General features: G+C 41.9%; 1 long non-coding RNA gene across 1 annotated transcript; it reads left to right on the plus strand.

The window, feature by feature from the left end:
* Nucleotides 1–2,506: 2,506 nt before the first annotated feature.
* On the plus strand, nucleotides 2,507–14,059 carry LOC122690806. The gene is made up of 3 exons (XR_006340109.1): nucleotides 2,507–2,570; nucleotides 3,561–3,566; nucleotides 13,973–14,059. It is a non-coding gene; the product is annotated as an uncharacterized LOC122690806 (long non-coding RNA).
* Nucleotides 14,060–15,131: the final 1,072 nt, after the last annotated feature.

Consider the following 15,131-nt stretch of genomic DNA (forward strand, 5'->3'; position numbering starts at 1 on the left):
ATGTGGGATGTGAGGTGAAAGATGAAATAGTCAAAAAGAAAAAAGAAGCAGCCTGGTGAGCAGAAACAAAGGTGGAACAATGAGACATGCTGAAAAAAAGGTGCAAGTAGGGTGAAAGTGAAAGCTTTAGTCACTCGATCATGGCCAACTCTTTGCAATCCCATGGACTATGGCCCTCAGGCTCCTCTGTCCATGGAATTCTCTAGGCAAGAATACTGGAGTAGGTTGCCATTTCCTTCTCCAGGGGATCTTTCCAGCCCAGGGATTGAACTCAGGTCTCCTGCATTGGAGGGAGATTCTTTACAATCTGAGCCTCCAGGAAAGCCCAAGTGGGGTAAAATGAACTAATGAGCCAAGGAGGGTAAAATTAACTAATAAAATAACAATAGATCTATAAGTGCATTTTGCATGTGAGCTGAAAATTTTTGTTGCTAGTAAGATGCTGTAACTGAGAGTTGAATAAATCTTTCCACTATTCTATAAGGCCAACTGCTTCTTAATGAGAATATATGGTAAAATCAGATTATTATCTCAAGGCAAGATGTATGGTAAAATTTTTAATAAGAAATAATAATTTCCAACATAATGTTACATATAATAGATTAGTAATCTAGAATAGTAATAGACTAATGATTCAAGGAATTAGAGGAGGTAGACAGAGTTCCTGAGGACCTATGGACAGAGGTTTGTAACACTGTTCAGGAGGCAGTGACCAAAACCATCCCAAAGAAAAAGAAATGCAAGAAGGCAAAGTAGTTGTCTGAGGTAGCTTTACAAATAGGTAAGGAAAAAGCGCAAGCAAAAGGCAAGGGAGAAGGTGAAAGATATACCCAACAGAATGCAGAGATCCAGAAAATAGCAAGGAGAGATAAGGCCTTCTTAAATGAACAATGCAAAGAAATAGAAGAAAACTAGACAATGTAAAAGACTAGAGATCTCTTCAAGAAAGTTGGAGATATCAAGGGAAACTTCCATGCAAGGACGGGCTTGATAAAGGATAGAAATGGTAAGGACCTAACAGAAGTGGAAGAGAATAACAAGAGGTGGCACGGATCCACAGAAAAATTAAAAAAGAAATGTCTTAATGCCCCCAGAAGCTTTCCTGGTAGCTTAGAAGGTGAAAAATTTTCCTGCAATGCAGGAGACCCAGATTTGATTTCTGGGTCAGGAAGAGCCCCCGAAGAAGGGAAAGGCAACCCACTTCAGTATTCTTGGCTGGAGAATTCCATGGATAGAGGAGCCTGGCAGGTTACAGTCTGTGGGATCACAAAGAGTTGGACCTGACTGAGTGACTTGCCCACACAATGACCCAGATAATCACGATGGTGTCACTCATCTACAGCCAGACATCTTGAAGTGTGAAGACAAGTGGACCTCAGGAAATGTTACTATTAACAAAGCTAGTGAAAGTGATGGAATAGCAGCTGTGCTATTTCAAATCCTAAAAGATGATGCTGTTCAAGTGCTGCACTCAATTTGGAAAACTTTGCAGTGGCCACAGGACTGGAAAAGGTCAGTTTTCATTCCAATCCCAAAGAAGAGCAATGCAAAAGAGTGTTCAAACTACCATACAATTGCTCTCAATTCAAATGCCAGCAAGGTTATGCTCAAAATCCCTCAAGATAGGCTTCAGCAGTACATGAACTGAGAACTTCCAGATGTAAAAGTGGGGTTTGAAGAAGCAGAGGTATGACAGATCAAATCGCCAACATCTTTTGGATAATGGAGAAAGTAAGGGAATTCCAGGAAAGCATCTACTTCTGCTTCATTGTCTACACTAAAGTTTTGATTGTAGACAGAGTTACCACATTACCTGTCTCTTGCAAAACCTGTATGCAGGTCAAGAAAGAAGAGTTAGAACAGGACATTGAACAATGCACTGGTTCAAAATTGAGAAAGGAATACTACAAGGCTGTATGTTGTCACCCTGCTTATTTAACTTACATGCAGAAGCACCATGTGAAATGCCAGCTGGATGAATCACAAGCTGGAATCAAGATTTCTGGGAGAAATATCAAAAACCTCACATATGCAGATGATGCCACTCTAATGTCAGAAAGTGGAGAGGAACGAAAAAGCCTCTTGATGGTGGTGAAAGAAGAAAGTTAAAAAGCTCAGTATTCAGTATTCAAAAAGCTCAGTAATACTCAGTATTCAAAAAAAATGAAGACCATGGGATCCAGTCCTATTCAGTTCAGTTCAGTTGTTCAGTCGTGTCTGACTCTTTGCAACCCCATGGACTGCAGCATGCCAGGCCTTGCTGTCCATCACCAACACTCAGAGTTGACTCAAACTCATGTCCATTGAGTCAGTGATGCCATCCAACCACCTCATCCTCTGTTGTTCCCTTCTCCTCCTGCCCTCAATCTTTCCCAGCATCAGGGTCTTTTCAAATGAGTCAGCTCTTCGCATCAGGTGGCCAAAGTATTGGAGTTTCAGCTTCAACATCAGTCCTTCCAATGAATGCCCAGGACTGATCTCCTTTAGGATGGACTGGCTGGATCTCCTTGCAGTCCAAGGGACTCTCAAGAGTCTTCTCCAACACCACAGTTCAAAGCATCAATTCTTCGGTGCTCAGCTTTCTTTATAGTCCAACTCTCATAGCAATACATGACTACTGGGAAAACCATAGCCTTGACTAGATGGACCTTTGTTGGTAATGTGATGTCTCTGCTTTTTAATATGCCGTCTAGGTTGGTCATAACTTTCCCTCCAAGGAGCGTCTTTTAATTTCATGGCTGCAATCACCATCTGCAGTGATTTTGGAGCCCCCCCCCCCCAAAAAAAAAGTTAGCCACTGTTTCCACTGTTTCCCCATCTATTTCCCATGAAGTGATGGGACCAGATGCCATGATCTTAGTTTTCTGAATGTTGATCTTTAAGCCAACTTTTTCACTCTCCTCTTTCACTTTCATCAAGAGGCTCTTTAGTTCTTCTTCACTTTCTGCCATAAGGGTGGTGTCATCTGCATATCTGAGGTTATTGATATTTCTCCTGGCAATCTTGATTTCAGCTTGTGCTTCATCCAGCCCAGCATTTCTCATGATGTACTCTGCATATTAGTTAAATAAGCAAGGTGACAATGTACAGCCTTGACGTACTTCTTTTCCTATTTGGAACCAGTCTGTTGTTCTATGTTCAGTTCTAACTGTTGCTTCCTGACCTGCATCTAGATTTCTCAGGAAGCAGGTCAGGTGGTCTGGTATTCCCATATCTTTCAGAATTTTCTACAGTTTATTTTGATCCACACAGTCTAAGGCTTTGGCATAGTCAGTAAAGCAGAAATAGATGTTTTTCTGGAATTCTCTTGCTTTTTTGATGATCCAGCGGATGTTGGCAATTTGATCTCTGGTTCCTCTGCCTTTTCTAAACCCAGCTTGAACATCTGGAAGTTCTTGGTTCACGTATTGCTGAAGCCTGGCTTGGAGAATTTTGAGCATTATTTTACTAGTGTGTGAGATGAGTGCAATTGTGCAGTAGTTTGAGCATTCTTTGGCATTTCATTTCTTTGGGATTGGGAATTACTTCATGGTAAATAGAAGGAGAAAAAGTGGAAGCAGAGACAGGTTTTATTTTCTTGGACTCCAAAATCACTGAGGATGGTGACTGCAGCTGTGAAACTAGAAGATGCTTGCTCTTTAGAAGGAGAGCTATGACAAACCTAGACAGTGTATTAAAAAACAGAGACATCATTTTGCTGACTATGGTCTGTAGTCAAAGCTATGGTTTTTCCAGTTGTCATGTACTGATGTGAGAGTTGGACCATGAAGAAGACTGAGCAGTGAAGAATTGATGCTTTCAAATTGTTGAGCTGGAGAAGACTATTGAGAGTCCCCTGAACTGCTATAAGATCAAACCAGTCTATCCTAAGGGAAATCAACCCTGAATATTTTTTGGAAGGACTGATGCTGAAGCTGAAGCGCCAATACTTTGCCACCTGATGTAGAGCCAACTCACTGTAAAAGACCCTGATGCTGGGAAAGATTGAAGGCAAAATTAGAAGAGGGTAGTGGAGGAAGAGATGTTTAGGTAGCATCACTGATTCAATAGACATGAATTTGAGCAAACTCTGTAAGTCAGTGCAGGACAGTGGAGCTTTGCATGCTCTTATTCAAGGGGTCATAAAGAGTCAGACAGTACTTAGCAACTGGACAACATCAACAAAAGAAAAGGGTAAATTGTTCCAAATGGTCTGTTCCTTCACGAGAAAAAAAGAGGAATAATGCTAATGGGGCCTTCTAATTTTAGAAGCAACATTTTTTTTCTTTGGGGCATTTTCTGAACCCATTTACCAAGTGACCCCAAAAGTTGCTTGCTTTGAGTGGCACTCAGAAAAATAGAGACTCTCCAAATGCAATTAGTGTATATATTCATATGTATATGAATATAATCATATGTATTCATATATGTGTACATGTGTGCTAAGTCACTTCAGTCATGTCAGACTCTGCGACCTTACAGACTATAACCCATCAGGCTCCTCTGTCCTTGGGATTCTCCAGGACAATCCCATGGAGTGGATTGCCATGCCCTCCTCCATGGGATCTTCCTGACCTGAGGATCAAACCTATGTCTCCCACAGCTCCTGCACTGAAGGCAGACCATTTACTGCTGAGCCACAGGGGAAGTCCATGTATTCATATGTATATGTATGTCTATTTAGAGAGGGATTAGATATAGAATATATATTTTTAATATAGAGAGGTATAGATATAGATATAAACATCAGATGATAGATAAATCATAGATAGATATTTGGTGTTTTTGTCTGGTTACTGTTTGCCCAGTTTTAAGAATCAACATGTGTCTAGAGTCACAAACATGGTGTATTTGTGTTCAGTAGGTGACCATAGATGAGAACAAAGTCAGTAACAGGGGACAGGGCACATAGTGTGACAGAAGTCAGTTTTCTGCCGAGTGAGTCAGGAATTAGTGTGTATCAGGGTTAGAGTTTAGAATGTGATGAAGGTCAGAGTTCAGTGCCTGACAAGACTGGGCTAAGCATGCAACTGTGACCAGGGATAGTGTTCAGAAGACAACTGGGAACATGATTCAGTGTGATCTTGATCAGTTTTCATAGTGTTACTGAGGTTGGTGCTCAGTGTGTGACCATAGACAGAAATTGACAGAGTTCAATGCTCAGCGTCTGAATGTTTTCAAGGCTCATAGGTTACCTAGTGCCAGTGTGCAGGATATGACCAGGTTCAGTATTTAAAGAGTGAGAAGTATCTGTGTATAACCAGGGTCAAGGCCCAGAAAATGAGTGGGATCAGGCCTCAGCAGGTCAGTGGGGCAAGACTCAGAGTTTCAGGGTCAGTGCATGGCCATACAAGAGAACAGGAACTGTCCAGTTTAGGGTCAGGAACCAATCTGTGACCAAAATCAGTGGTCCCTATGACCACCATTGGTGTGCAACCAGTATTAGAGTTCAGCATGTCAGTAGGGTAAGGGATCAGCATGAGAGCTGGAGTAGTAGTCAGCTTGTGACCAGAGTTTGTGTTCAGCATGTGTTTAGGGTTTGATCTTAGTTTATCACCCAGATTGCAGCGCAGTGTGTGATCAAGATCTGGCCTCACAGTTATACTATGATCATGCCTTAGCATGCGTATGGATTCTGGGGTCACAATGTTTTTGTGATTTGAGTTCAGCATGTGGCAAGGATCAGGGCTCAGAGCATGACCGAGATCAGACCTAACAGTGTGATTAAGATAAGGGCTCAATGTTTGGACTGAATCAGCCCAGTGTGTTTCTGGGCTCACTAGGCAACAAGGGTCAGGGCACAAGGAATGATTGAGTCCAAATTCTGTGTGATACCAGCATCAGGACTCATTGTATAAACAGGGTAATGCTCAACATGTAACCACATTCAGGACTTACTATGTTACCAGGATCACAGCTCTGTAAATGATCTGCATCAAATTTCAGAAATTTATTAAGGTCAGAATCATTATAACAGTGTCAGGGATTGTTGGATGATTGGGTTTTGTAATCAGAGTGTGAGCAGGGATAGGCTGAGTATGTACTAAGTTCAGTTCTGAACATCTAACTAGAGTAATGGCTCAGTGTGTGACAAGGTTCATGGATCAGCTTGTGACCAGTTCAGGGCTCACAGTATAGTCAGGGTTGAGTTTACTGTGTGACCAGTATCTTTGATCAGAGTAACCAGGCTAAGGGCTCATCTTGTGATCTGAGTCAAGACTCAGTGGGAGACCAGAGTAAGGGCATATTCTGTGACCAGGAGTAGAGCTTAGTATATGAACAGTCAGGCATCAGCATCAAACTAGAGTCAGTGCTCAGAGTGTGACCAGTGACAGGGCTCTGTGTGTTTATAGGATTAGCTCTCAGTTGGTGAGAGGGTCAGAGTTTAGCATGTGATTAGAGTCAGGGCTTAACAGACTATTAGGATCAGATATCACAGTGTGACAAGGATCTGTGGTCAGCAGGTGACCAGAAACAAGGTGCATCATAAGGTCAGAATCAGAGTTGAATGACTGATGGAGCTAGGGCTGAGTGACAAGATTCATTGCTCAACATTTGACTAGGATCAGGGCTCTAACCATGATCAGAGCACAGCAGTAGGTGACAGAAGTCAGGGCTCAGCATGTGATTGGGTCAGAGCTCAGCAGCTGACTAGGGTCCTGGATCGGTTGCAACCAGGGTTCCAGTTCATTAGTCAGTAAATGGCTGAAAATTTGACTAACAATTAGGGTTCAGAGTATGACCAGTTTTGGGGTTCATCAACTATCAAAGGTCAATGCTCAGCTTGAGAGCAAAGCCAGGGCTGAGCATATGACCTGGGTTAGGGCTTAAATTAGGACCAGGGTCAGAATCAATTGTGTGATTAGGATAAAACTCAATGTGTGATTGCTGTCATGGTTCTTTATGTGATATGCATAAGGCTAAAGGACTTATCATTGTATGGGTTCAGTGTATGGATAGGCTAAGGGCTCAGGATGTGCCTGGGGTGACTTCTGTCAAGTTGTTATCAAGCAAAGAATCAGTATGATAAAAGAGTCAGGTTTTGTTATGTAACTTGAGTCACTGCTCAATGTGTGACAGAGTCAGGGCTCAACACGTAACAAGAGTGAAGGCTCATCACCTGATCAGGATCAGGGCTAACAGGGAGATCAGGGTCATAACTCAGTGTGTGACCAGATTCAGGACTCATGATGTTATTAGGCTTATGGCTCATCAGCTGACCACTATAAGGACACATCCAGTGACTCAGCTCAATATCCACTGTGTGACCTGTCAAATCTCCACTGCAACCTGAGTCAAGACTATTACCAAGTTAAAGGCTTGGCATGTAATCTGGGCCCCTGATAGGAGTGTGATCAGGGTCAGTGCACAAGTGTAATAACTGGGTCAAGGCTTAGTGTGTTAACATAGTCAGGACTCAGTATGGAACTGGGGTCGTAGCTCAATGTGTGGCAAAATTTAAGGCTCAGTATATGACCAGGTTCACGGCTTGTATGTGACCAAATCAGGGCCCAGAGAGTTTATGGGGTCAGGGCTAAGAATGTGTGTGACTGGCATTGGGAGTAATGTGGGACCCAAGTCAGGCATCAGCATGTGATTAGGGTCAGGGCTCAATGCATGTCTAGGGTCAGGACTCAGCATGTGACCAGTAGTAGTCTCAAGGTGTGAGGTTTTACCAGGCTTAGGCTCTGACCAAATAGGGCTCAGTGTGTGACATGACTCAGGACTTGATGGGTGACCAGAGTAAAGATCACTGTATGAATATAGCCATCATGCAGTGTGTTACCAGGATCAGAACTTAGTGTATTTCAAGCTCAGAGCTTGGTATGTGATCAAGATCAAGTTAATGGTTGACCAAGGTCAGAGCTTATTATTTGACAAGAGTCAGGGATCAGATACAACCAATTCAGAATCTGAGTGGGTGACTAGGGTTCAGTGTGTATGTTTACAGTTGTTTTATTTCCTTAGTTATACTGTAATAGAGTGGGAATTCATAGGTCACTCTAGAGAATGTTGGAAATAATGTTTCACAGTCACAAATTCTAAGTGAAACCATCCAACTATGTTTTAAGTTTGGCTGAGTATTTCTCAGCTTCTTGCATACAAATAGGAAGATAAACTACAGTTTATCAAGGTGTTGCCACATGAGCAAAATGGCATAAGACAAGAGAAACAGCCTTTAAAGTCTAGGAGGTGGCTTCAAATAACAGGTAAATGAGATAAGAAGGGAAAAAGAACATGAAGTCCCAATAAATAGTGACAAACATGTGTGGTTAGTAGATTAGAGGCCTTCATGAGGTTGACAGCTGTCAGCACAGGGACATTAGAGGAAGGGATCTAGAACTGGATAGTGTTGATGGTGATGAGAGAGGGGGATGTATAGGATGGCATTCAATGGCTATGTTTTATTCCTGATGATAAGGGCATGACTGTGGCCATGAGACAATCAGGTGAAATGGAACATAATATTCCTGAGGAGACAGGCTCCAGGTTGGCCAAGTCAGCCTGTGAATGTTTGGGCTTTCATGAAGGATAATAGGAGTAAGGGAGCAGTGAAAGTCAGTGAGTATAGCGTGTGACAATTATGTTCAGTGGGTGGGTCAAGATAAATTAGATTGATAGACAGCAGCGATATGGGTGGTAGGAATGGCTGTGTCATTCTCAAGGTACAAAACAGACATTACCAAACTAGTCCCTTACCAAACTACACACAAAACTGCCAAAACAGTAAAGTCAAAGTGAAATCTATAAGTTCTTCGGTTGTAAAGTTTCTAAATTTTCTGGCATTCTGTATGCAGAATGACATTGTCACACCCAAAATATAAGAAAGGAAGTGACTGTGGCCTTGGCTTGACTTACCAGTTTGATCAGTGTCCAAAGATGCAGTGAGAAATTGGTCTGACATAATTGTGAATTTGTTCACACTAAATCCCTGTGAGTCTGGATCCTTTGCCTACTAATATTATATTTATGTGATCTTTATCCCTCCTCTGCACTTAGGGTCACCTCACTCTCCATATGGTACAGGGCTTCTTTGATGTCTGTTTTGGGGATTTCATTGAGCTTTGTTTATCCTGTAACTCCTGAAACCAACCAAATTCTCAGTTCCAACTTATCACAGGATGAATGAGGTCCTTCTATATCCTGCTTTCAGATGTTAAATTTCACCTCAGCATATAATCAAAATGACAAGAAATAACAAGTGTTGGCCTAAAGTGGAGAAAAGAGAACACTTGTGCCCTGTTGGTGGGAATGTAAATTGGTACAGCCACTATGGGAAATAGTATGGAGATTCCTTAAAAAATGAATAATAGAAACAATAATAGAAACACCATATGATTCAGCAGTCTACTTCTGTGTATTTATCCAAAGATAATAAAAATAGTAAGTTGAAAAGAAATATGCACTCCAATGTTCATTGCATCATTATTTACAATAGCTAAGGTGTGGAAACAATGTATGCATTCATTGATGGATGAATGAATAAAGAAATTGTAAGGCCCACTGATATCCCCACATCTAGGAATTGCAGATTTTGAAGCTTGAAAAACATGATTGCAAAATTTAGACTAGAGTTTTTTTGTGTCCTTCAGATTCTGCATGAGTCATAATCAGTAAAATGGGGTCATTGCCCATATTGGAAAGTATCTGCACATCTTAGCAAGACAGGTAAATGGCAAATTTCCCAGCCATTCATCATCAGAAAATTTCTGATCACCTGCTATGTGTCTTATTAGTGTGTTGTAGGTACAAATCTCTGACTTCATAGAATATTCCATCAGTTCAGTTCAATTCAGTCCTGTCTGACTCTTTGTGATCCAATGGACTGCAGCATGCCTGGCTTCCCTGTCCATCACCAACTCCCAGAGCTTGCTCAAACTCATGTCCATAGAGTTGGTGATGCCATCCAACCATCTCATCCTCTGTCATCCCCTTGTCCTACTGCCTTCAATCTTTCTCGGCATCAGGGTCTTTTCCAATGAGTCAGTTCTTCACATCAGGTGGCCAAAGTATTGGAGCTTCAGCTTTAGCATCAGTCTTTGCAACAAATATTCAGGACTGATTTCCTTTAGGACTGACTGGTTTGATTTCCTTGTAGTCCAAGGGACTCTCAAAAGTCTTCTCCAACACCACAATTAAAAAGCATCAATTCTTCAGTGCTCAACTTTCTTTGTGGTTCAACTCACACTTCATACATGACTGCTCAAAAAACCATAGCTTTGACTATATGGATCTTTGTCAGCAAAGTAATGTCTCTGCTTTTTAATACACTGTCTAGGTTGGTTATAGCTTTTCTTCTACGGAGCAAGTGTCTTTTAATTTCATGGCTGCAATCAACATCTGCAGTGATTTTGGCATATGAATGAAGTCAAACTAAGCTCATGGCATGTGGTCCCATCACTTCATGGCAAATAGATGGGGAAACAGTGGAAACAGTGGCTGACTTTATTTTTCTGGGCTCCAAAATCACTATGGATGGTGATTGTAGCCATGAAATTAAATAAGAGTAAAGACTTTGTTTTCCCTCTCCATCTTTCTTTCTGTCATGTGAGGTTACAACAAGAAAGTGGTCATCTGTAAACCAGGAAGAGGTCCTTTACCATAAGCTCAATTATACTGGCACCTTATTTAAAATATATCAAATAGTTCTGAAAAATTGTTTTTAGACATATTTATGATTAGATATATATGTGTGTGTGTGGTGTGGGCTTCCCAGGTGGAGCAAATGGTAAAGAACCCACCTGCCAATGCAGGTAGATGTAAGAGACAGGGGTTGGACCCCTAGGTTGGGAAGCTTCCCTGGAGGAGGGCATGGCAACCCACTGAAGTATTCTTGCCTGGAGAGTCCCAAAGACAGAGGAGCCTGGCAGGTTGCAATTCACTGGGGTCGCACAGAGACATGACTGAAGTGACTTAGCACACATGTGTCGTGTATATTTACATTCATACTTCATTTGCGCTCAGTCACTAAGTAGTGTCAGTTTCTTTAGGACTCCATGGATTGTAGCCCTCTAGGCTCCTCTGTCCATGTTATTTCTCAGGCCAGAATACTGGAGTGGGTTGCCATTTCCTCTTCCATGGGATCTTCCTGATCCAGGGCAACTCCTGCATTGGCAGGTGGATTCTTTACCAGCAAGCCACCTGGGAAGCCCCAATATTTATATTACTGACTTTTTATTTTCATACCCGTTCACACCCAGAAGCCCAACTGAAAGTCATGATATTACACCTGGTCAGGAGAGAGATGATGAATGACCACCTGTGGTTGAAGGTAGAACAATGCATATGAGTAGAGGAAATGTATTTGTGCATCATGCATTATGACAGCAGTAAAAGGAGGAAAGTAAATAACTGAAAGAGATCTCAAACATTGCCTGAAAATTTGTGGGAAAAGTGAAGAGTTTACAGCCAAGTGTTGTACCTTACTACAATGAGTTTTATCTATTTCTTGAAGATTTATTTTTTATCCTTAGAAAATATAATTCTTCCTCTCTTTCTCTCTCTCAATGATACATAGATAGATGATAAATAGATACATAGATGCCTTGTAATATATTAGGTGCTTTGGGTCTAAGTACTGAAGAGAAACATGATTTCAGCCTTGGGCTCACAGTCTAGTCACATTAACAAATCAGTTAATGTGATTAGTATAATAATAATAAATACTATCACTGATTTCATATGATAATTATAGTAACAGATAAGTACAGGGGTTAACTAAGTTGTCTGTGAGGCAGTCTTTGACAAGAAAAGTGCTAAGATCCATAAACCTCTGCTTCCTTTATTTATGGCAACAGACTCCTGACATAATGTTGTTGGGATTCACACAAATCACATTTATTAGGATACTAGCCCACAGGCTCTTATTACATGGCACCTGTGGTAAAGATCCAGCCTGCCATTGCAGGAGACATAAGAAATGAGGGTTCAATCTCTGGGTCAGGAAGATCTCCGGTAGGAGGAAATGACAACCCACTCCAGTATTCTGGCCTGCGAAATCCCATGGACAGAGTGCTCTGGAGGGTATAGTCCAAGGGGTTGTGAGGAATTAGACACAACTGAAGCAACTGAGCATGCGTGCACACAAGGGAATGAATATTATCATTTACTTGTTTATATTACATGCTATGCTTAAAGTGATAAACTTTTTAAGGCCCAGACATGGAACTGACCAGTAGGAACAGGCTCTGCAAAAGACTGGGTAATTGTGGAGATCATCTTGATATCAAGAGGAAATTCCTAACAAATCTAGAACACATTAAAAGGTAAAAAGCAGATATGTCATTAATTTAAAAATACAAGTATAGGGTTTATACTTGTTAGAACATAAGAGATAGAAACAAATATGAAATAATTTTATGTTTTAGAATAAACCCACCATAATGGGAAAGACTAGAGCTCTCTTGAAGAAAGTTAGAGATACCAAGGGAACATTTCATGAAAAGATGAGCACAATGAAGGACAGAAACAGTATGGACCAAAAAGAAGCAGAAGATATTAAGAAGAGGTGGCAAGAAAACACAGAAGAACTGTACAAAAAAGATCTTAATGACCCAGATATCTATGATGGTGTGGTCACTCATCTAGAGCCAGACATCCTGGAGAGTGAATTCAAGTGGGCCTTAGGAAGCATCACTATGGACAAAGCTAGTGGAGGTGATGGAATTCCTGCTGACCTATTTAAAATCTTAAAATGATGCTATTAAGTGCTACACTCAATATGCCAGCAAATTTGGAAAAAGTAGCAGTAGCCAGAGGACTGGAAAAGATCAGTTTCAATTCCAATCCCAAAGAAGGCAATGCCAAAGAATGTTCAAACTACTGTACATTGCCTCTCATCTCACATCCTAGCAAGGTAATGCTCAAAATCCTTCAAGCTAGGCTTCACCAGTATATGAACCAAGAACTTCTAGATGTACAAGGTAGATTTAGAAAAGGCAGAGGAACCAGAGATCAAATCACCAATATCTGTTGGACCATCGAAAAAGCAAGAGAATTCCAGATAAATATCAACTTCTGCTTCATTAACTATGTAAAACCCTTTGACTGCATGGATCATAAAAAACAGAAAATTCTTGAAGATATGGGAACACCAGGCCACCTTCCCTGTCTCCTGAAAAACCTGTAAGCAGGTCAAGAAGCAGCAGGCAGAACTGGACAGGGACTAACAGACTGATTCAAAATTGGGAAAGGAGTACGTCAAGGGTGTATATTGTCACTCTGCTTATTTTGTTTATATGAAGAGTATATCACGCAAAATGCCAGGCTGGATGAACTTCAAGCTGGAATCAAACTGCCTGAAGAAATATCAATAACCTCAGATATGCAGATGACACCATCCTAATGGCAGAAAGCAAAGAGGAACTAAAGAGCCTCTTGATGATGGTGAAAGTGGAGAGTGAAAAAGATGGCTTAAAACTCAGATGGGATGCAGAAGAAGGTGGGAGTTGGGACAGGATGGGGAACACATGTACACCCATGGCTGATTCATGTCAATGTATGGCTAAAATCACTATAATATTGTAAAGTAATTAGCCTCCAATTAAATTAAATAAATTAATTAAAAAAACTCAGCATTCAAAAAGCTAAACTCCTAGCATCCAGCCACATCAGTTAGTTCAGTCACTCATTCATGTCTGACTCTTTGTGACCCTGTGGACTGCAGCACGCCAGGCTTCCCTGTCCATCACCAACTCCCAGAGCTTGCTCAAACTCGTGTCCATCAAGTCGGTGGTGCCATCGAACCATTTCATCCTCTGTCGTACACTTCTCCCCCTGCCTTCAATCTTTCCAAGCATCAGGGCCTTTTCCAATGAGTCAGTTCCTTGCATCAGGTGGCCGAAATATCGGAGCTTCAGCATCAGTTCTTCCAATGAATATTCAGGGTTGATTTCCCTTAGTATTGACTGGGTTGATCTCCCTGCTGTCTAAGGGACAGGCAAGAATCCTCTCCAATACCGAAGTTCAAAAGCATCAATTCTTCAGCGTTCAGCTTTCTTTATGGTCCAACTCTCACATCCATACATGACTACTGGAAAAACCATAGCTTTAACTATACAGACCTTTGTTGATAAAGTAATGTCTCTGCTTTTTAATATGCTGCCTAGGTTTGTCACGCCTTTTCTTCCAAGAAGCAAGTGTCTTTTAATTTCATGGCTGCAGTCACCATCTACAGTGATTTTGGAGCCCAAGAAAATAAAGTCTGTCACTGTTTCCATTGTTTCCCCATCTATTTGCCATGAAGTGAGGGGCTGCTGGCCATTGGTAGGACAACTCAGGTCACAAAGGAGCTGGCTGTGGAGCCCTGAGAGACTCCAGGGCTAGTGCTGGCCCACTGGTGAGAAGAGCTGGCTTCTGAGTTGGGTGGTTGTGGCACCAGGGGTCCTGAGACTAGGGTTGGTCTGTTAGTGGGTGGATCTGCTTTCTGACATCACTGGCTGCATGATCTGGTATGTCCCCAAACTGATAACAGTTCATGAGTGGGTAGGTCTTGATCTCTATGTGTCTGAATTGGTCCACGGTATCTGGGAGCTAGTGTCAGCCTAATGGTGGACAGGGACTAGGGGTTCCTAGGGGTAGTATTCACTTACTGGTAGACTGAACCACGTCCCATGGTCTCTGTCTAAAGGACTCTGGAGTCCCAAAGCTGGTATTATCATGCTTGTTGGTGGAGCCAGTTGTTGACACAGCTGGCTGAGGGCCCTGGGATGTTCCAAAGCTTGTATCAGTTCCCTGATGGGTGGAACAAGATGCCAAGACAGTTGCCTAAGGGACCCAAGAGTTGGTATTGGCCTGTTGTTGGATTGGGCCTTGGCCTAGGGAATCCTGGGTCTGGTACTTGCTAACTAACAGGTGAGGCTGGTCTCAGGGCTAGTGCTGGCCCACTGGTGTGCAGGGCTAGGTTCTGGGCTCTCTGATGGAAAGGACTATGTCTCATTAAGCTGAGGGATCAGGGGATCTTAAAGCAGTGGTCCTGCTGATGAGTAAGGCTGTGTTACCTCCTAGCTAGTTGCTTGGTTTGAGGCATTCCAGTACTGATGCAAACAAGCTTGTGGGTGGGGTCAGGTTCCAGTGCTGATAAGTTGAAGGAAGGATTCCAAAATGGCCCTTGCTAGTCTCAACATCCATTTGGTACAACAAGCTCCCAAAAT

The sequence above is a fragment of the Cervus elaphus genome, chromosome X (genome assembly GCF_910594005.1).
Source record: "Cervus elaphus chromosome X, mCerEla1.1, whole genome shotgun sequence".
Taxonomy (NCBI): domain Eukaryota; kingdom Metazoa; phylum Chordata; class Mammalia; order Artiodactyla; family Cervidae; genus Cervus; species Cervus elaphus.